The 20883-nt window shown below is 45.1% G+C and overlaps 1 protein-coding gene across 3 annotated transcripts in view; it reads left to right on the forward strand.

The window, feature by feature from the left end:
* Nucleotides 1-20883, forward strand: part of RAP1GAP2 (RAP1 GTPase activating protein 2) — a 241162-nt gene that overhangs the window by 14126 nt on the left and 206153 nt on the right. The window contains exon 1 of one of the 3 annotated variants that reach the window (XM_030536310.1): nucleotides 17271-17415. The exons of the other annotated variants lie outside the window; for them this stretch is intronic. The gene's annotated coding sequence lies outside the window, so the exon portion shown is untranslated. Of the gene's footprint in view, nucleotides 1-17270; nucleotides 17416-20883 lie in introns of those variants that run through there. 3 annotated transcript variants of the gene reach the window in all.

Raw genomic sequence — 20883 nt, forward strand, 5'->3', positions numbered from 1 at the left:
GCAGGTTGGATCCTAAACCAGAAGGGGCTGTTATTTTCAGGTTCTGGTTTGGATGTAGATGAAATCTCACAAGAACATTCAAGATCTTGTGAGAGAGGCTGATTTACTGAGATTTCTGACGTCATGGTCTGCAATCTTGCAAGTCCGTGATGTAGGTATAACCCAGTACAAAATGAAAATAGCCCTGATTTGGCCTTGAATCAGAGCTGTGAACCCTTCTTAAACCTAATTGTGATCCAGAACACCTCTCACTCTGTCCATCTCCTCTTGGCCATTTGGTTTAAACAGTGCGGAACGTGGATAGCTTTAATACGTTACAACTTAATAAGAAAAGTGACCAGAAACACAACTGCATGTCTTCACTCATAAAAAGAGACTGATCATAAGGCAACAGTGCGGGAGAACCAATAAGTGGATTTTTAGGGGAATGATCAGATGGAAAGGGAAGGACTCAAGACCAGCCCTTTTTGCTTCAGCTGTTGTCACCTGATAAATACAGATAAATATGCACTGCAAAGTTAACATAAGAATGGCCACACTGGGTCAGACCAATGGTCCATCTAGGCCAGTATCTTGTCTTCTGACAGTGGCCAGAGCCAGGTGACCCAGAGGGAATGGACAGAACAGGGAAATTATTGAGTGATCCATCCCTTGTTGTCCAATCCCAGCATCTGAATAGTTAATGCTACCCCAAGAAGCAGCAGCTAAGGAACCACAGCAAAGGATGGAATAATCCTGAAATATGGGTAGCCCTGGTGATGGTAGTGTCAAGGGGAGTCATGTTATAGTATGTCCATGCAGTGATTTGTTTGCTTGCTTAAGAGTAGTGGTTGTGTGCTCTGGACCTTGAGAGTATGGTGGGGGAAGCTGCCCTCTGGAGATGCAGTGTGTGTGTGTTGCACCTTGTACGGTGTGTGTGCTGCATACTGGATCTTCTGTGATTCAGTGTGTGCATGTGAATATGTATGCATATGTGTGTGCACACTGCAGTCTGGACCTTCTGGAGATGCACTGTGTGTTTGTGTATGCACACGCACTGCTTCTTACAAAGCGCATCAGAGTTTTGGTGCATCCCTTCTGAGCTACGTTGACACCCAAAGAAGAGCGTGAACGAGATACGCAAAGAACGAGATACGCTCAGTAATAAAGAGCACAAGGAAAGAAATGCAGAAAATCTGCAATGTATAAAGAGATTCTTTCTGAAAAATATGGTCTTCATAGACTTTAAGGTCACAAGGGACCATTATGATCATCTAGTCTAACCTCCTGCACAATGCAAGCCACAGAATCTCACCCACTCACTCCTGTAACAAACCCCTAACCTATGTCTGAGTTATTGAAGTCCTCAAATTGTGGTTCAAAGACCTCACGCTGCAGAGAATCCTCCAGCAAGTGACCCGTGCCCCATGCTGCAGAGGAAGGTGAAAACCCCCAGGGTCTCTGCCAATCTGCCCTGGAGGAAAATTCCTTCCCGACCCCAAATATGGCGATCAGTTAAACCCTGAGCATGTGGGCAAGACTCACCAGCCAGCACCCAGGAAAGAATTGTCTGTAGTAACTCAGATCCCACCCCATCTAACATCCCATCACAGACCCCTGGGCATACTTACCTGTAGGAAATTTCAGCTGCTCTTTAATCATTGTTGAAGGGATGGGATTTTAATGTGGTTAGCGCTATGGCCATAAAATGCAGAATAGCACTGCACATTAAAATGGGTTCCAATTAATAACAGTTAAAGAATACATTTAAAGATTGGAAAGCTGTGAAATTTCTTGATCTGTCATCTCATTAAGATCAGATAAAATCCTTGACCCTAGAAAGAGCAGAACCATTGAACACACATATGTGGTATTGTGGTGTACCCCATTTAAAGATAGTGATGTCCAAGAACCAGTCAACCATGTTCCAAGGCTCAGCAGCCCCTTTAAAAGCAGGCATGCTGGGATGTGTAGTTCCCTGAGGGATCCTGGGGAATTGTAGTCAGAGGGAAGGGAGGAAAATATCAGGTGACAATCATGTGACCAGCCACAGTATATAAAGGAAGCCTGTTGCTCAGAAAGCACAGAGGGATGGAGGAGTTTGCTGGTGGTGGAAGTCTTAGTTGACAGACTTGCAGGGAGCAAAGCAAAGCGTGAGTGAAGCCTCAGCTGGGAAAGGCTATCTAGGACTGTGAAGCCCGGGAGGGAAGGATAAGGGTGGTGAAGCCCTGGTGAAGGTCTGTAAGGACTTTGGGATGGGCTGGACAGAACTGGTGAGCTTGGAGAAGGGGACTAGAAGACTTGCTTTCAGTGAAGCTTACTTTATGTTCATAAACCAAACCCCAGAAAGGGAGTGGTAATTCAAAAGTGCCAGTCATGGGTGTTTTTCTTGATGGGTATGAAAATCAAGGTAGTGGATGCACCTGATGGCAGAGTAGGTAAGCTGCTGCTTCAGGTATATATCTGCCCATGTTCATCCCCCCCAGCATGTAAATTTCCACCGGGTGCAAAGGTCTCAAACAATATCCTAGGCTCCACTGAAGCCCCAAGTAAGGGGTGTTACTTGGGTTTCAATATTGCACAAGGTGCCTGCACTAGAGTGACTCTTGCATATGCTGAGTGAAAACCTGCATTGTATGTACTAAAATGTTTGTATTTTAAATAGAATAATTTGGATATAAGGGCAGCACATGGTATGTTCAAGAGAGACTGGCTGCCAGTATCTCTTTAATCATCTCAGTAACCAAATTAAAGTCAAGACTGTGCCATATACCCTGAAATCTCTTACTGTTCTCACTGGGTGGTGGGAAAAAGTGTAGTGCTAAATAAACTCAGGACAGTCACTCCAGCTCCTGCTACTGAAAATGTCCCATGGTCTGTAACCCTTTTTATATTTGTAAGCAGTCTCCAAATACTCATGATCTGCAAGGGTTGGACTTGGTTCCAAACTTTCTCAAAGTTGAGGAATATTTGGATCTGGGCTTTAGGTTAGGGCCCATCTCTAATGTGGACTAAACACTAATTAAACCAAAGTAGTTTTTTGTTAAATAACAAGTGCGTTGTGGGAAACTGCACATTCAGCATCTCCACATTGCTCTGCCATCAGTTATACAAGTAGCCAGAGCCCCTGGCACTGCTCGGTGTCTAAAAGACTCTTGACTACTGTGTAGCAAGTAGCTGTTTGAGGGTAAATCACTGCATTTTCTGTGAAGTAGGAAGACTAGTAATGGGGCACCTTTTATCCCAGCACTTTCTATAATAGGGGAAGGACCTTATGATGGGGTGTTTACTCCATACTGGCAGTAAGGGGTTAATAGGGCCCTAGAGAGGCTGCACAGAAAGCAGACAATAGGAGAGGGGCTGCAAGGAACAGCTAATCAAGTCCCAGGAGGCCCATGTAAGGAGAACTGCAGGGCAGAGCCTAGTCAGTTACTCCCTGAAGTTTAAGGAGGGAGGACTGGGTGTCTGGCAGGCAAAAGGAAGCTAGCGCCCTGGACAGAGCAGTGCTGCTAGCAGGGACCAAAGGAGCTAGAAAAGGCTGGCTACTGGGATTTGCAGGCTGAGGCCCTGAGGCAAGGACAAAGAGGGTGCTGGGTCCACTGGGGAAGTGGCTGAATAATTGGTTGCAGTCGCCACTGGGGAAGTGGCGGGACAGTTGGACTGCAACACTTGCCCCCAGAAGTGGGGAGCACAGATCACGACATGGCCACAGGATTGTGTCATGAAGAGAATGTCACGTTCCTTGGAGCGACGTGGGTCCAGGAGCAGAAGTGATGCGGGTGAGGCACCACCGGGCGTGGATGTAGTGATGTGTGGCGCTAATCCCCAAGATGATCAGCAGGAGGCACCAGCATGGTGAGTAGAGCCCTGTCACAGACCCCAAGAGCCAACACTCAGAAGTGGGCAACTGGAGTTAAGCTCCTAAATAAGTGGCCTGACCTTAAAAATGCTGAGCACCCCTCAATGTCAAAGGGTGCTGCTGGTTCTCAGTTCCTCTGAAAAATCAGGTCGCTGACCTAAGTGCCTGAGTTTGGGCTCCTAAGTGTGAAAATGTTGTTGGTTGACGTCCCCTTGTGTTGGCAGCGAGTGAGAGCCCAGTACAGTGTTAGTGTTGTGTGCCTGGCTTCCGTGGTGCCATGAACCAAGCTAACTTTTTACACAGTTTATTAGAATACGCCTGCGGCCCTGCCCACTGTGCAGGATTTCTGTCCTGAGTCTACTGGGGGTGTTAGCCAAGAGAATTGCAGAGGCTATGTTCTGCTCCCAGGGTGTCAGAGGAACTAGGAGTTACTTGTATTGCATAGTAGGAGAGCCAAGCTTTGGGATTTGGCCCCTTCTGCAGCTTGAAGACAGTCCTTCATCATCTTAAAAGCTCCTAAGTAACAACGAGATCTATATTGTATTGAGAAGACAGATTAGCATCAATAGACTTTAAATGCTGAAATAGTTAAACATATTGATCGCCACTGCAATCCTGTTGGCTCCTGCCCCTGAGAAATTCAGGCTTTAAATTGTTTTGCCTTCTCTTCCTCTAAGAATGAGATTAGCAGAAGTACAAATACTCTTAGACATTCAATAAAAGCTGATTTTTTGATTTTTTTTTCTATGACCACACATCCAGTTGAGCAAAGTTCCTTGTCAAATCACTTTCAACAGCTCCAGTTGAATCAATGCATTTATCGCAGCATCATCTATGTACATAACCAACTTGTGCTCACTAATGACATATGGCCAGATCCTCACCTTGTGTAAATTTGCATGGTTACCTTGAAGTCAATGGAGTTAGGGTGAATTACACCAGCTAAGGATCTGATCTGCTTCTGAAGTAGCCTTTTAACGAAAGGTTTTACAGAGGTCCCACAAAGATAGATTGTAATGATGTCTTCCCAGGTCCACTTGAGTGCCTCCCACTTCTTTGTCACTGACCAGACTGCTGGCTCTGTGTTTTAAGTCTCTGGAGTCCAAACAGCATCCATGCACAGTGTTTGTCTTAGGGTCCTTAGAGGATCTGTACCCCAAGAGTTTGTCTATCTAGTGCGCCATCCTGACTGTTGATGCTATACAGTCCATTGCCCAGGACCTGGAACCAATGCTGACCCCACATGTTCCTCTGTATCTTAAACACATCCTCTCCCAAAATCCCACTGATGATATGAGCCTCCTGCATTGCATATTAACACTCTCAGGTGGCCGGTGATTAGGTGTAGTACATACAGGACTTGAACACACAGCATTGTTCTTCAGTAGCATAACAAATACACAGATATACCAAAATAATAAATCTGATGTGTGGTTCTCTGCCTCAGTTTCCTCTCCCCTCAAGAATATTCTTTGAGTTGGCGTCAGGGTCATCTGAGGCTCTCCAATGTCCTTCTGTTGTAGTGGTTGGGTGAGTTCTGAAACATGGAGCCTTCTCCTTTAGCTTGCCTCCTTAGACTATGGCTGGTCAGTCCCCTTCCCTTCTCCTGCCCTAACTACTTGTGTGTGAGTCTTTTCCCCTATGAGTCCTTTTTAAACACCTGTTTAGTCACTTCGGTCTTTTTGGCCTCCTTGGAGAATCTTCATTTGCACCTGCTTTTAGACAAGAGGAGGAAGTATCTTCTCCCAGCTTGGGCAACCCCTCTTAAGATATCTATTGGCTGATCAAGGAACAATCCTTATAATTGGGCACTCCTCATTATCTTTGGTCTGGCGTCTACCCGTTGTAGATCCTATCAGCAATAGTGGCTACCCAGAGGCAGAGGCGCATTTGTGAAAAAACAGTTTGATGTCAACAACTGTATAATAATGCCATGATATCAACCTGAATTCATACATGTGACTTAACCTAGTTCGTGTGTCCCCGCCCTCTCTTTTTTTATATCACTAGTTTATTTAGATACAGTAATTGGAATGTTTCCAGCAGCAATTCACGTTTTAGAAAAATCACACGTCTTAAATGTAAATAGTTGTTCAATCTCCTGATCGGGTTTGGTTTTTCAAACAACAGAGTAACCAGTAGGGGCTTCTAATGCTTCAGAACAAATCAATTTCTGTAATCAGCAGTGTGTTCCTCTAGCCACTTCTAATGATTCTGGGCTAAGTCCAATGTAACCTTGTCTGTGTTGTTGAAATGCCTCTTACTGGGTGACCTCAGTAAAAACAAGCTTATGTTCGCTCTTCCATTTGAATTTGTTGGTAGGTAGATTTGTTAGTGAAGCTGAAAAGGGGCTGTTTGGATGGGTGCTTAGAGCAAAGCAGTTGGGAGCTCTGATAATCATAAAGTCCAATCTGAACTGAAGGTTTTGACTTCCCTGTGTGACCGTTGGTAAGTCACTTGACCCTTCTGTACATAATGGTATGTGTACACTGCCATCACAGGGCGTAATTGCAGCCTGTGTAGATATACCGAGCTAGCTTTAATCTAGCTAGTTTGGGTACCAGAGAGTGAAACTGCAGCTGCATGGCTTTGTACAGCTTGTTTAAAAGACCACAGACTAGTGGATCTAGGGATTAGCTTGATTAAAATGGAGGTGTCTAGGGAAAACCCTGGAAGCATTTGCATTGTGTTTTGTTTCTCGTGTGTTCTTAGATTTTGAACTCTCAGAGCAAGGACTGTTCTGAAATATTTAGAAAGGGCCTAGCATGGAGTGGGTGCTAATGCAATGAGACTTGCAGGTATTTATTTGCATTTTTCTTCCTTTGGTCAATCTCGCTTTTCGATAGGGGAATTGGATCTTCAGTTTTATATGCACACATTGGCAGCCTCGGGCTTCTTTTATTGTATCCTGAGCCTCCCAGATAAACATCTGAGATCTAGGAAGTGTTCCCAATTGAGTTCGGTAGGCTGGCATGTACTGTAAATTGCCAGATATTCCTTCTCTATCTCCTACATGGTATTCCAAGTAACAAACCGTGTGAACGGGATTGCAGAAATGCATTACAGGTTGGCTCGTAATGAAAATCAGTACAACTAGATCGTTCTCTGATTTATGTAAACCATATTAAGGCCTCCCAGAAATGTACCCTTTTGTGTTTGATGTCTAGCTAATAATCACCTCTTGGGTGACCTGAGTTGTTTGTGATCACGTCTGGTAGTTGCCTGAGATAGGTTTCACTAGACCTGAGAAAGTGTGTTAATATTCCATAACATGGCCTGTTAATGAACAATGAATCACAAATAGCAGCCTGCAAAACACAGGCTTTAGAATCTTTGTTTTTTTGTTTTTTTTTAACTCCACAGGAACCCATGGCTCCAAGGCATGTTGGTAGATTTCCAGTCTCATTCCACTGTAGCAGTAGCATGGTGAAAAGTTCATTCCTCTCGTGCCTTGCTTTGCCTTATTGATAGGGCTGGGATGTAGAATGTCTTTTCGCTGCCATGATATAATCTAATCATATTCCTGCATGGACACTACCTTTTTATATACAATTGTAATAAAAAGATGAATAGTGTTGCTGCAGTGCATGAAGTATTACAACATTAATGATGCAGTCTGTCTTCTGCAGCCAAGGTAGCAAAGAGAGAATTATACTGTCCTTCCTGGGCATAATTTCAGCACCAGCTGTGTGGACTGTTCCTCAGTAAAGATACTCCCAGATACAAGAAGTATCCCCATCTCCCCCTTGCTTGTATTTAGATGATCTAGCACAGATTTTTCTATATACAAATAGGTGGGTAAGATATATGCCAAATGTTCTTTGCGAATCAGAAATAAATGCATGGTTTGTGCATAATCACTTTAGAAAAAAAAATCTAAGTTTTCTTCCTGGTGAATTCAAGTAGGATGATCCTTGTTAGCATTTTGGCAATTGTAGAAATTTGAGATGGAAAAGACTTGTTGGCAAAATGCTACAGAAGACTGTAATTTTGAGTTCCCTGAGATGGTTTTGAGATATTCTAAGTTAGACTCCTGAAATTAGAGAACACTTCTGAAAATTTTGGCCACATGTAGCACAGATTACTTCTATAGGCATCTGTAAGAGGCTCAACAATGGGTGAAGAGTACACAATGTGGCCAACGTAGTTTTGTTCAGTACAGTGAATCAAATTCAGACCTAGTATCGGTGGATGCATCTGTGATGTAGAGTTCGTCAGGAATTTTTTTGACAAACCCTCCTTTTGCCAAAAAAAATAAAAATAAAAATAGTGAGATGCCGGAATCAAAAGTGTTGGTGAAATGGTTTTGACAAATCTCCTGACTCAAAACATTATTTAAAAATGTTGTAATTGTCCAAATGTTCCATTTTAACACTTCAGAAAATATTTTGATTTTTTTGAGATGAAATGAAATGTTATTAGATTAAGACGAAAGGAAAGAAAAGAGTCAAAATTGAAAGTAAACATTTTGAAATTACTGCAGTAAAACATTTTGTTGGACTCGAAGCAAACTCTCTTTTTCAGATTTCTGATTCAGAAAGCACCAAGTTCAACTGCTTTCCTGATCTGAGGATGGGAAAATGTGGATACCTCAGATTCTTTGCAGGATGGGACAATAGTGTCCCATCCAGCTGTTCTCTGAAGCCTTTTACTTCAGCATTAGGTTTGCAAAATAAGTCTCTAATTGGCACCCATACGTGCCTCATTATGGATGGTGCTGAGCACGCAGTGGATTCAGTATGAGTTAAAGACACTCAACACCCTGCAGGTGTTTCCCAGGGTTCTAACCCAGTCTTGTCCTGCCTGGGGTGCGGACTCATGTTCTTGTGTCTGTTCTTTTTCTCTGTAGCCTACTTCCACCATTTCTTTACCCCTTGAAACAAGGGGAAACCAGGACACACAGCTGCTGCAATCTCAGCCAGCAGGGGGCATTTTTTGCATGACACAGCCACTGATCTGCAGCACATTAATTAGCTGATTACACTGCTAACTCAACATGAAGCTGTGTTGTTCGTGTGCGAACTCTGTTAAAATAATGTTAAGTGATCTGGCTTAACACAGCTCAAGGTCTGGCTAATTCCAGCCTGGGCTGGCTGCAGCTGTTAGAGGATTATTTTGCTCCTTTAGAAAACAAATGACAGTCATTTTACCCCAGTTCTTGATAAATCCTCTTTAATAGGTTCATTAGTGCAAATTTGTGCAAGCTGCAGTCTTCTGAATGAAATGCTGCCCTTTGATCTGGCTAAACTTGGTAGCAACATAATATTTAGCACACTAAAAGCAGGGTCCCTTCCTAATCTGCCTTAAAAACACAGTTCACTCACTGTAAAATGCAAATGTGTGCTTCCTCCTGGCCTTGGTTTATTAATAAAGAAAACAGCAATAAGATGATAAAGCTCTGGTGGTGCCTCGCCAGAATTAGCTGCTCTGAGGGTTCCTCCCTGCAAGATTGCTCAGCCCACATGCTATATCCTCTCTCCATCTCCCTTAAATCCAGCTGGGGAAAAATTATGTCCTCAGTGGAACTCCCCGAACCCTTTTTCAGGGGAATAAACTCCTGCAAACTGGGCAGTTATTTCAGGCAAACACTGCCAACTGGATTTTTGTTACACTAGTTCTGTGCTGATAGCATTTCATATGCTTAAATGGAGTCACTCCAGTGTAAGTGAGGGGAGAACCAGGACCATAGTTCTTTTCATTTTCAAATTGCTTTGCCAATGTGTGGCTAAATTCCAGAAGGCTCCAAGCCAGCACAGAACTTCAAAGGGTGTACACCAGCTCTCAGTGCAAGATCTGGACCAATACTAGCTAGCTTTGCCCCCCTTGTGAGGCAAGCAATATTATTACACCCATTTACAGAAGGGGGAAAACTGAGCCAGAGTGGTGAAGTTTCCATTGGCCTCAGTAAGAGTTAGAATAGAACTCAGGACTTCCAGGCTGCCATTCCTCTGCTCAGGCCACTAGACAGTAGTACCCCTCTACATTTATTGTATTATGTATGCAGCTCATGCTGTGCATATATATATCAATAATTTGAAAGAAAATATTTCCCTGGCCCTACTTACCCTCTCTCTTACAGTGTCTTGGGACTGGTTCAATAGTCCTTTTTAAAAACCCTCTCATTTTGAAATGACCAACCAACTTTCTCTTTAGTTGCACAGAAATACCGATAGGAAATGCGGGTTCAATCCTGCAAGAGACTGAGCACCCTCAATTCCCATTACTTCATGGAAAGTGGGAATTGAGGGTGCTCAGCACCTCACAGGAGGCAATTGGCACCTTGTAGTTCTGGCCTTTGAGGATATGTCTACATTGCAATCAGGAGGGATGATTGCAGCATGGATAGGTGCAGTGAGCTTGCTTAAAATAACAGTGTAGTTGCAGTGGCATGGGCTAGTTGCCTGAGTAATATTTCCCCCACCCCTCCAGACTCAAGGTATGTACTCACCACAAGCTAGCCCTCCTCACACTGCTATTTTTAGCAATCTAGCTCGACCCAAGCTAGCTTGGCTATGCCTGCCCATGCTCTCCAGCTGGCAGTGTAGGCATCTGAGCTGGCAGAGGCGAGTAATGCATGTTTACAAGGGTCAGTTTGCTTTGCCTGTGTGTGTAAATGAATGTGTGAGAAAGTGGGAGGGTAATTGACAGGGTAGGACGTGAGACTAGAAATGGTTCATTATCTGTCTTTTATGGAAACTGCCGCCTCATTTTTTGCAGGAAACCACACGTGTGATTAACAGTTACCAGGCAGCGGCTGCCGGGCAGCTTGGGGTCTCAGATTCTTATTTTTCTCACCCATCTTCTTTTTCTCACCCATCAGCTCTGACCCTTAGCTCAAGCAGAGCCTTTGCATTAAGGCTTTCATTATAAATCAGATACAAGCACTGACTGTGGAGAGCAAGTGAGTTAGCATCCTCATGGCCCACAATCATGTGCAGAAAATAGAGAGATGGGGAGGAAAAGCCATCTGCGATATACATCTCAGTCACTCAGTCGGTAGGACACACAGACCCCCCCCCTCCCCCAGTAATAAACACATTCAGTGGGTTAGTATAAATGGGAGGGGAATGTGGTTGCTTGTTAATAACACTTCCCACCTGCAGATCTGAAAGTGCTTTACAAAGGAGGTTAAGCCCCAATAGCCTCATTTGACTGCTGGGAACTGAACCCCTGAGAGAATGAAGTGATTATGGTTTTCCCAAATGACACTGGAGACCAGCTGGGAATTGAAGATCTCTTGGCTTCCACTCCCCTGCCTTGCCCACTGGACAACACAACTTCCCCACTGGATAACAGAGAATTCTGGGCCACACCTATTAAGGAAACACCACGTTTTGTGGTATGCTGCTATGCCATGGAGCCCTCTGTTTCCTTTCTCATTGTGTCACATTGCGTCAGTGCTTCCATCCTGCTCGGATTTCTCCTTTGTACCCACAGGTTCATTTACAGCTGTTTCCCACCACCTCTCTCTCTCTTTCATCCATTTGAGATGCAGAGAGGAATGCTGTGTGGATGGCAGTCCCTACCGCTGACAGCAGCTGGGCATCGAATCTAAGAAGAGTAGACGGAGGGAGGTGTGAGTAAGATCTGATTCAACAGAGCCCAAAGATGCAGCCCAAAGTACTTGCTTGCCTAGGCAGCACAAGACACAGGCGTCACTTAAGGGCTTAAATGCTTTGTGGGCTTTCTGTGCAGGGGTGACTTGCCCATGGTCACGCAGGGAGGCTAGGGACTGATCCCAGATATCCTGAGTCTTAGTCCGGTGCCTTAACCACATGGATGGCTGAGAGGGTGAATTATGGGCTAAGGAACCTTTAACTGGTTTGAAACGAACCAGTGGTGGTTGTGATGGAAAAGCACTTACCTGGTGGCCTACGTGAAATGGGTTGGCAGCCTAGTTCCTACCAAACGGGTATCCACAATACAAAAGCAACACTGCATGTGTCACCGACTAGCTAAGTGAAGTGAGGCCTAACTCTTGATGGCATTTCTCTGTCTCTTATGCACTGACTTTGAAATACCACCTCCGATCAATTTCAAGGAAAGTTGAAGGCATCGCTGGGCAGAACCCTATTGATCCTGATGGCAACTAGGAAACCTGTCTGCTGCACACAGTGCCCGCTTGGTGTGGCAGGCAAAGGGGCATTGTGACATCAGCGATAACTCAGCCAGTCGTCATACCTTCCCCCCTATTATTTTCATACTTCCGCCCCACTGGTTGAAATGAATTGGCAAATGAATGCGGGTTGGGATTAAGGTGCTTTGCCAGAATTGGGGCTCTGGTGGGGTGGTGGTGGTTCAGAACCGGAATATCTGGGGCTGCTTCAGATCACGAGCTGTATTGGCTGAGTGGGAGGAGTCTGGAGATTTGTTCTGTGACTCCCTCTTTGCCTGGCTCAGGTGGGATCATTTACCTCTGCCCAGTCACAACTGTCTTAGTTCCTCTAAGCAGGGCCCATTTGGTGCTGCAAGCAGAGAGGTTACTTGAGGGAGCGAGGGATGACTGGTTGAGTTACCTCTGATGTCCCAATACTACTGCTCTGGCTCCTCTGCCTGCAGCACCACTTGGGCCCAGTTAAAGGGAGGCTGTTGCTGTGAAACCAATAAAACAACAAAGAGAGGACTGGGAATGGCTTAGCCGATGTAACAATACAATGTAGGTTTAGTGTCATAATTTTGTAAAATTGCTACAGATGGAGGGATACAGACTGTATTCCTGCCTCTCCCACCATCTCTGCATGAATCCACAATGAAATAATGAGTCTCGTGTTACTATTACAGTTAGGTTAATTCTTGCTTGGCACCATAGTGAGCATTTTAGCTTAACCCTAAATGCAGACGGAACTTCATCTGTAAATCCCATCAACAGGCAAGCTACATGGCCTGCTCTTTCCTCTTACATAGAACTTTTCAAATGCAGTTGAGGCTCAATGGATTCTTAGCTGGTCTAAATAGCCAGAGCTTCAAAGACTTCAATGAGCTTCATAGACTCCAAGAGCCTATACTTCAGTGGAAGCCTTATTAAACCCTTTATGTAAGTTTTATTTGCATATTTGCAATTCAGTGTCTGCTATGAGCTTTCTGCTTTGAAGACCCCTGATAAAACCTGACTAGATAACCCATGAGTACAGACAAATAGACAAATGAAGTGTGTTTTGGCAACATATAACTCCGGTACATAGTTGGCATTTCTTGGTAAACAAAATCTAAACGGAACAGTTTGTTCTCATTAAAATGTAAGCCTGTACATTGTTGTAATAATGAACTGACCAATCTCTCTCCCTGTCTCTGCTATATTTTGTATCTTAATAAGGGAACCCTCTGAGAGTGGGAACATCTTTTTTTCACCCTACAAAACTTCTCCTTAGAACTGACATTGAATGACAACTGAAACTGCAATCTGTAGTGTAGTGAAACGAGTGGGGACTTTCATTCTCTGTTGCTATACACAGAGTTTCATTACCTCTTACTTCACAGTGGGATAGATTGTGGCTTTCAGCACAGCCTCAGCAAGGAGGGGTGTGGGAGCTGCACCACCCCAGAAGTAGCCCTCGGAGGCACTGTGATCCCTGAGTCACAATTCTGCCACGTCCTTGTATAGGTGGAGTTGGTGTAGCGATTGGCTGCTGGCCTATATCAGCTGCTAATGACGCTCACCCCCAGTCAGCTGAGCTGTGCTGGCTATTGAATGGGAGTAGTCCTACCTGCAGCTTTGTCTGTTTGCCTCTTTACCTGCCCTAGAGGGAAATAGGTGTATGCATACTCCATCACACCTGGATCTAATGGGCCATCTTACCTCTGCATGCCTACATAGGGGTATAAGGTCTGTGTTCCCCTCCCATCCCTAAATTCATCCCTGGTATAACTCCTCCTCAGGGAATTTGGCCCCTGATGTTTTGTACAATTACTGTTCACACCAACCAGAGATCCAGGGCCTCCTTGTGTGAGGTGCAGTACAGACCGAAGACAATCCCAAAAGAGCAACCCTTTTATTTCTCTCCTATTTTCTGGAACAGGATCTTTTCAAACGTATCTCTGGAGATGGATTTTTTGGGGAGTGATATTATTCCACCAGCAGTGGTTGGTTTTTTGGCAGCGCTTTGTCTGGAGATTTGGTTCCGGCAGCATATTGGTATCCTAAGGCTATCTAATTATTTTGCTTCTCTAGGCACACCTAGAGGACGTGCTCCATCTGAATGCAATGGCAAAACTCCCATTGACCTCACCCAGGCAGGTCTGGCCCTGATAGCACACGACAGAAACCAATTCCACAGTCACACACCAGGCCCTAGTCCTCCAAGACACGGAGCTCCCTGGCAGAAGCTAACGAGAAGGGAGAGGGCTCAGCAGTGTGCAGGATCAGACTCTCACATACTTAGCACAGTTTGCTCTGACACTTCATTCCCCAGTGCCTTTGTCACAGAGCCCCAGAGAGGTACTTAATTTTGGATATTACAGATGGTGCCAAAGATTCATCTTCTCTGGAGCTTTTGTGTTTTTTAGTTTTAGTTGATTGATTACAATGACTTGGCTATTACTGTTTTGAAGGGAACATTCTCTCCCCCGCCATTGGTTTCAGTTATATAGAATACTCCTGGGGCAGGAAAATGTCTCAGCAGACAAATTGTTTTTGGAGAGGCTGCCATAAGAACCCAACGGCAGAGGCGAGATGTTCTGTAACAACATGTCCCCGGCAAAATGCCGTGTTCCCAATTTAGCTGGTGCTCGTGGTTGGCCCAGGTGTGCTGCTGGTCAGCATTGAGGTGTGTTGCTTGAACTGTGCTGGGGAAACAAGACATGGCCTATGGGCCTGATCCAAAGCCCAGTGAAAAGACTCTCATTGACTTCAATGGGTTTAGGATCAGGTCCTGTGTGTGACTCAACTCTCCTATTGTTGTTTTGTCAAGGTTCAAAGCTATTTTTCGGATTGTTCTTTTCCATCAGAAGAACTGTACTGCAAACAAGACAGTCCTAATCATTCAAAAAAGAACAGGAGTACTTGTGGCACCTTGGAGACTAACAAATTTATTTGAGCATAAGCTTTCGTGGGCTACAGCCCACTTCTTCGGCTCAAATAAATTTGTTAGTCTCTAAGGTGCCACAAGTACTCCTGTTCTTTTTGCGGATACAGACTAACACGGCTGCTACTCTGAAGCCAGTCCTAATCGTTCTCTTTCATCGCAAAGGCATTTTGATTTGCCGATGGTAATAGCCTTGAATTAGGACGATATTGAATGACTGGCAAATGAAATAGCGTCCCACAGAATTAAAGACCAGCGAGTCAGAGTTCTAAGAAGCTTTGCACAACCACCGCGGCTAGTAGGGGAGTTTATTACTAGCAGGTGCCATTCAGATGTCCTTTGCTTTTGGTGTTTATGTTTGGAAAACCTTAAGCCTAAGGCTATTCAGATTCCTGTTGGTTGTTGTACTGAGTAATTCTACGTATTTGGATCCAGCCTGTGAAAGAGTCTGCAGTAGCATCCTGAAGGCACAAATGAAATTTCTCTGTTTGGGATCTGTTTGATTTACCCACACCTATTGGATGGGAAGGCTCCTGTTGTTATAATAGGTGCTTTGCAAACATGGTGAGAGACAGGCCCTAATCCAAAGAATTTACAATGAAAATAGCGAAGACTGACAAAAGGTGGAGACAGAAAACAAGGCACAGAGGGGGAGCAGTAACTTGCCAGGGTCACACAGTAAGTTGTGACAGAGCCAGGAACAGAGTCCAAATCGCCTGCTTCCCAATCTGGTGTCGTCATCCCTAAACCACACTGACATTAACAAGATTTGGATCAGGCCCTAAATTAGCAGTGGCTTCACTTGTCTACTGTCCCGGTGCTCTCTATTTATACATCACATACTTGTAAATGTCAGGACTGGAATTCAGGATAAACCAGTAATAATTGCAGCTTAAAACCCTTTGAGCTTAAGTTCTTAGAACAAACCTGCTTGTTTTCTTTCTTCAGCGAGCTGCTGTTTCTGGCAAGGTTGCTAGGGATCTGTTGGTGTTTCCTGCTGCTTCAGTAGGTACAATAACAAATAGTTAGATTGCAGCAGTGTAAAAAATATAAATTCCTCTAGTGCACATAGATGTTCAGGCCTATTCTTAGCTGGTGCGACCAATGGAGGAGCGATGCCAATTTACACCCCTGACAGCCAGCCTGGGTTCACCTGTTTATTCATATATTGCTGGTGTGCCCGGCAGTCAGGCCTATCTTCAGCGTCTTGAGCCTGGGAGGAGGAAGAATTTTCTTCTTGAGGATGCTAGTGTTCCGTTTTCTTCTTCCATTGACGTATTAAAGCTGTAACTCCTTCAAGGCAGTTGTGACACTATTCTTGCTGTCTGGGTATGCAGGCACTGCTAACGTCTGGAGGAGAATTTAGCATACTTGGAGACGATGGATATCTGTCATTTAAAGTCATAGGGCCAGACTTCGTTTTGCTCCGCTGGTGTAAATCTAGTGCAACTCCAGAGTCAATACCTTATTCTGGATTCACGCTGGTGCCACTGAGATCTGAATTTGACTCTTCTGTTATTTTTAGCAGTGAAGTGCAAAGCCCCAGCAAATAAAAATCTCATGCAGATGCTAACTGGGCCAAATTCTGTAGTTCCATTGGCAGTTTTACTTGAGTTAGGGTTAGGGGTTGTGGATATTTGGTATTAAGGATTTAAGTTCTATTTCCCCTTGTTGTTCTTTTTAAGATACCTAACGCAAAAAGGGTGCAATTTCATATATAAGCTTAATCTATGTATTCTGGGTTCTGGTTAACTGGTAAAAATCTAGAGCAAGTCCACTGACTTCAATGGAGGAACTCTGGATTTACACCAATGTAACTGAGAGCAGAATTTGGCTTTTTAGCTTATACTTGAGAGGCATGATTGGGTGGAATAAATTATGCCAGTGTTTTAAGAGAATCTGTATGAGGTTTTTATTTTTTTCCTCAGCATGTTTTGTGTATGTGTGTTAAATACACACACTCATGCACACCCAGAAAATATGCATATGTACCTATCTGCAAGGGCACTCAGAGGGCCAGACTCTCAGAAGGTATAAATGAGCACATCTCCATTGAATTCAGTGGGATTATACTAATTTATATCAGCTGAAGATCTGCCCAAAGTATTTAATGCAGCATCTGGCTTTTATTCTGTTAGCCTTATATCAGAGACTCTGGCCCAGCACAGAGCCCTGTGGGGAAGGGGAAGGGTTACTTTGCATTGGGAATTCATTCTCTGTAGGCTGGAACATTTAATGATCCAATGAAAATTTGCTAGATTTGAAAGCAGATACTGTCTGAATACTGATCAGGGTGATGCATTCTTGCCCCTAGAATGTGTCCCATCCTCTTTACATGTGTACTGTAGAAAAAACAGCTTTGTCCTTTGTAATATGGATCGCTCTCTGAGACGCAGAAGTTTCAGTACTTCGCTGATGCTTTGGACCCTGTAAGAGGAAAGTGTGATTTGAACAGCCTCAGCTTTTACATGATGAACATGGAGAAGGGAAACAGTCGTTTGCCGATGAAACATCCTATTGTTTTGAACACTGAGCTTGCTTCAGAGCACAGGCCAGGTGAGACTTTATTGTACCGGACAGTGTGTAAACGGTGACAAAGGGCAGAGATGTGGAGAAGAGGGTGGTGATAGGGAAACCTTTGGTGTGGTTTTCTTGATGCTGCTGCCCTTTGGTAATTTAGACTTTTTGCATGCAGCTAAAGGTCAACATTTACATTTAAATAGAGTTTTGAAATCAGATCACAAAAGGGCCATAGACTTTTTTTTTTCTAAAATATAGTTGGTAGTTTGCAGCTATGCACTTCTTCTTTCACTAGGGCCGGGAACAGGAACTTGGGACGAGACCCGAACTGCCTGCAGCTGCTCAGTACAGGTGGGTTGGACAGTCAGACGGGAAAGTGCAATGTCCTGCTTTTGGAATGGTATTTTTGGTGCCCTGTTATTTAAAGCTGTTGGGAAGAAGCTTTGATGGGAGTGCATGGGTACGTCTACACTACGGGGTTATTCCGATTTTACATAAACCGGTTTTATAAAACAGATTGTATAAAGTCGAGTGCACGCGGTCACACTAAGCACATTAATTCGGCGGTGTGCGTCCATGGTCCGATGCTAGCGTCGATTTCCAGAGCGTTGCACTGTGGGTAGCTATTCCGTAGCTATCCCATAGTTCCCGCTGTCTCTCCTGCCTCTTAGAATTCTGGGTTGAGAGCCCAGTGGCTGATGGGGCAAAAATCATTGTCGCGGGTGGTTCTGGGTAAATGTCGTTAGTCATTCCTTCTTCCGGGAAAGCAACAGCAGACAATCATTTCGCGCCCTTTTTCCCTGGATTGTCCTGGCAGACGCCATAGCATGGCAACCATGGAGCCCGTTCAGCTTCTTTTTTTTACAGTCACCGTATGTGTACTGGATGCTGCGGACAGAGGCGATACTCCAGCGCTACACAGCAGCATTCATTTGCTTTTGCATGATAGCAGAGATGGTTACCAGTCATTCTGTACTGTCTGCTGCCAGGGTAATTTGGCAATGAGATGACGGTTATCTGTCCTTCTGTGCTGTCTGCTGCTATCATGGGTGCCCCTGGCTGAGGTCGGCCGGGGGTGCAAAAGCAAAACTGGGAATGACTCCCCGAGTCAATCACTCCTTTATGGTTTCTAAAAATAGTCAGTCCTGCCTAGAATTTGGGGCAAGTGTACTAGAGAAGCAGTGTATCAGCGAGTACAGCTGCTCCGTGTCAGATCCCGCAGAAATGATGAGCTACATGCCATTCACGGGGGGTGCCCCTGCAACAACCCCACCCATTGCTTCCCTCCTCCCCCAACCTTCCTGGGCTACCGTGGCAGTGCCCCCCCTATTTGTGTCATGACGTTATAAAGAATGCAAGAATAAGAAACAGTGACTTGTTCGTGAGATAAAATGAGGGGGAGGCAGCCTCCCCGTGCTATGACAGTCCAGGCAGGACATTAAGCAGTGCGGGGGAGAGGAGCCCAGCATGCCACTGCTATGATAGTCCAGGCAGTACAGAATCTTTTCTTTACACCAGAAAGGGAGGGGGCTGATGGAGCTCAGCCGCCCGTGGCTATGATAAAGACGGTTACCAGCCGTTCTGTACCATCTACTGGGAATGACCAGGAATCCTATTTTTACCCAGGCACCCCTGAGGCCAGCCAGGGGTATTCAGCAGTTATCAAGCATGTACCGTCTGCCACCAGGGAGGGAAGAGGAGCGGATACTGCTCTTTACTGCTGCAGCATCACGTATACCAGCAGCATTCAGTAGACATAGGGTGACATTGAAAAAAGTCAAGAAACGATTTCTTTCCCTTTTCTTTCACATGGCGGGGGAGGGAGTAAATTGACGAGCTATTCCCTAAACCACGCTGGACAATGTGTTTGACCCTACAGGCATTGGGAGCTCAGCCAAGAATGCAGATACTTTTCGGAGACTGCTGGTGGACTATGGGATAGCTGGAGTCCTCAGTACCCCTCCCTCCCTCCATGAGTGTCCGTTTGAGTCTCTGGTTTCCCGTTACGCTTGTCATGCAGCACTGTGTAGCCTGTAGATTTTTTTTCAAACGCTTTGGCATTTCGTCTTCTGTAATGGAGCTCTGATAGAACAGATTTGTTTCCCCATACAGCGATCAGATTCAGTATCTCTCGTACGGTCCATGCTGGAGCTCTTTTTGGATTTGGGACTGCATTGCCACCCGCGCTGATCAGAGCTCCACGCTGGGCAAACAGGAAATGAAAATCAAAATTTCGCGGGGCTTTTCCTGTTTACCTGGCCACTGCATCCGAGCTGAGATTGCTGTCCAGAGTGGTCACAGTGGTGCACTGTGGGATATCGCCCGGAGGCCGATACCGTCGATTTGCTGCCACACTAACCCTAATCCGATATTGTAATACCGATTTTAGCGCTACTCCTCTCGTTGGGGAGGAGTACAGAAACCGATATAAAGAGCCCTTTATATCGATATAAAGGACCTCGTAGTGTGGGCAGGTACAGCGTTAAATCGGTTTAACGCTGCTAAAATCGGTTTAAACGCGTCATGTAGACCAGGCCCATGATACAGCACCCAACGACTGACAAACCTGCTCAGTGCTATGGCTTTGTTAGGCCCACTGCAGTATCTGGATTAGAAGATGAAAGCAGAAGAGGGGAGAAGGATTATTTAAGATTGCACAAAAGGGTTATAACCCAAAGGAACTGGGGATGAGAAATATGGAAGTGTAATAAGAGGTAGTGTACTCCTTCCTGTTCATTCATATGAACCTAATCTAAAGTCCCCTGTAGTCAATTTCTCCCCCCCCCCCACTGGGAAATCAGGCCATAGAAGGGGTGGGCAAACTTTTTGGCCCGAGGGCCACATCTGGTTGGGGAAATTGTGTGCAGGGTCATGAATGTAGGGCTGGGGTTGGAGTGCAGGAGAGGTTCGGGTTGCAGGCTCTGGCCTGGCAACACTTACTTGAGCAGCCCTGGGGTGGCAGCAGAGTGCGGCAGGGCTTGCCTGTGGGTACCGCCCCTGAAACTTCCATTGGCTGCGGTTCCCTGTTCCCGGCCAATGGGAGCTGCAGGGGGAGTGGAGGGCGATGCCTGCAGGCAAAGGCAGTGCATGGAGCCCTTTGCTCCCTTCCCCAGGGGCTGCAGGGATGTAGTGCTAGCTGCTTCCCGGAGCAGTGTGGGGCCAGGACAGACAGGGAACCTGCCTTAACCCTGCTGCTCCACAGGACTGGCAATCCCACGGGCTGGAGTGAAAGCCCTGATGGGCTGTAGTTTGCCCTCCCCTGCCATAGACCCTTATGGAAAAATCCTATAGAACTTAATAGGGATGAAATTAATAGGGTTTTACAGAAATTTATTTGGGTTCCATTAAATCTTTACAAATCTGTAGGGCCAGATTTTCAGTTGGATGAAATCAGTAGCGATATTCTGATTCACACCAGCTGAAGATCCTGTCCTAACCGAGTTTAATATCAGTGAGTGAGGTCCTTTCTATAGGTTTTTTATTTTTAAACTATAAAGAGGCTAG

This window comes from Gopherus evgoodei, chromosome 17 (assembly GCF_007399415.2).
Source record: "Gopherus evgoodei ecotype Sinaloan lineage chromosome 17, rGopEvg1_v1.p, whole genome shotgun sequence".
In the NCBI taxonomy this organism is placed as follows: domain Eukaryota; kingdom Metazoa; phylum Chordata; order Testudines; family Testudinidae; genus Gopherus; species Gopherus evgoodei.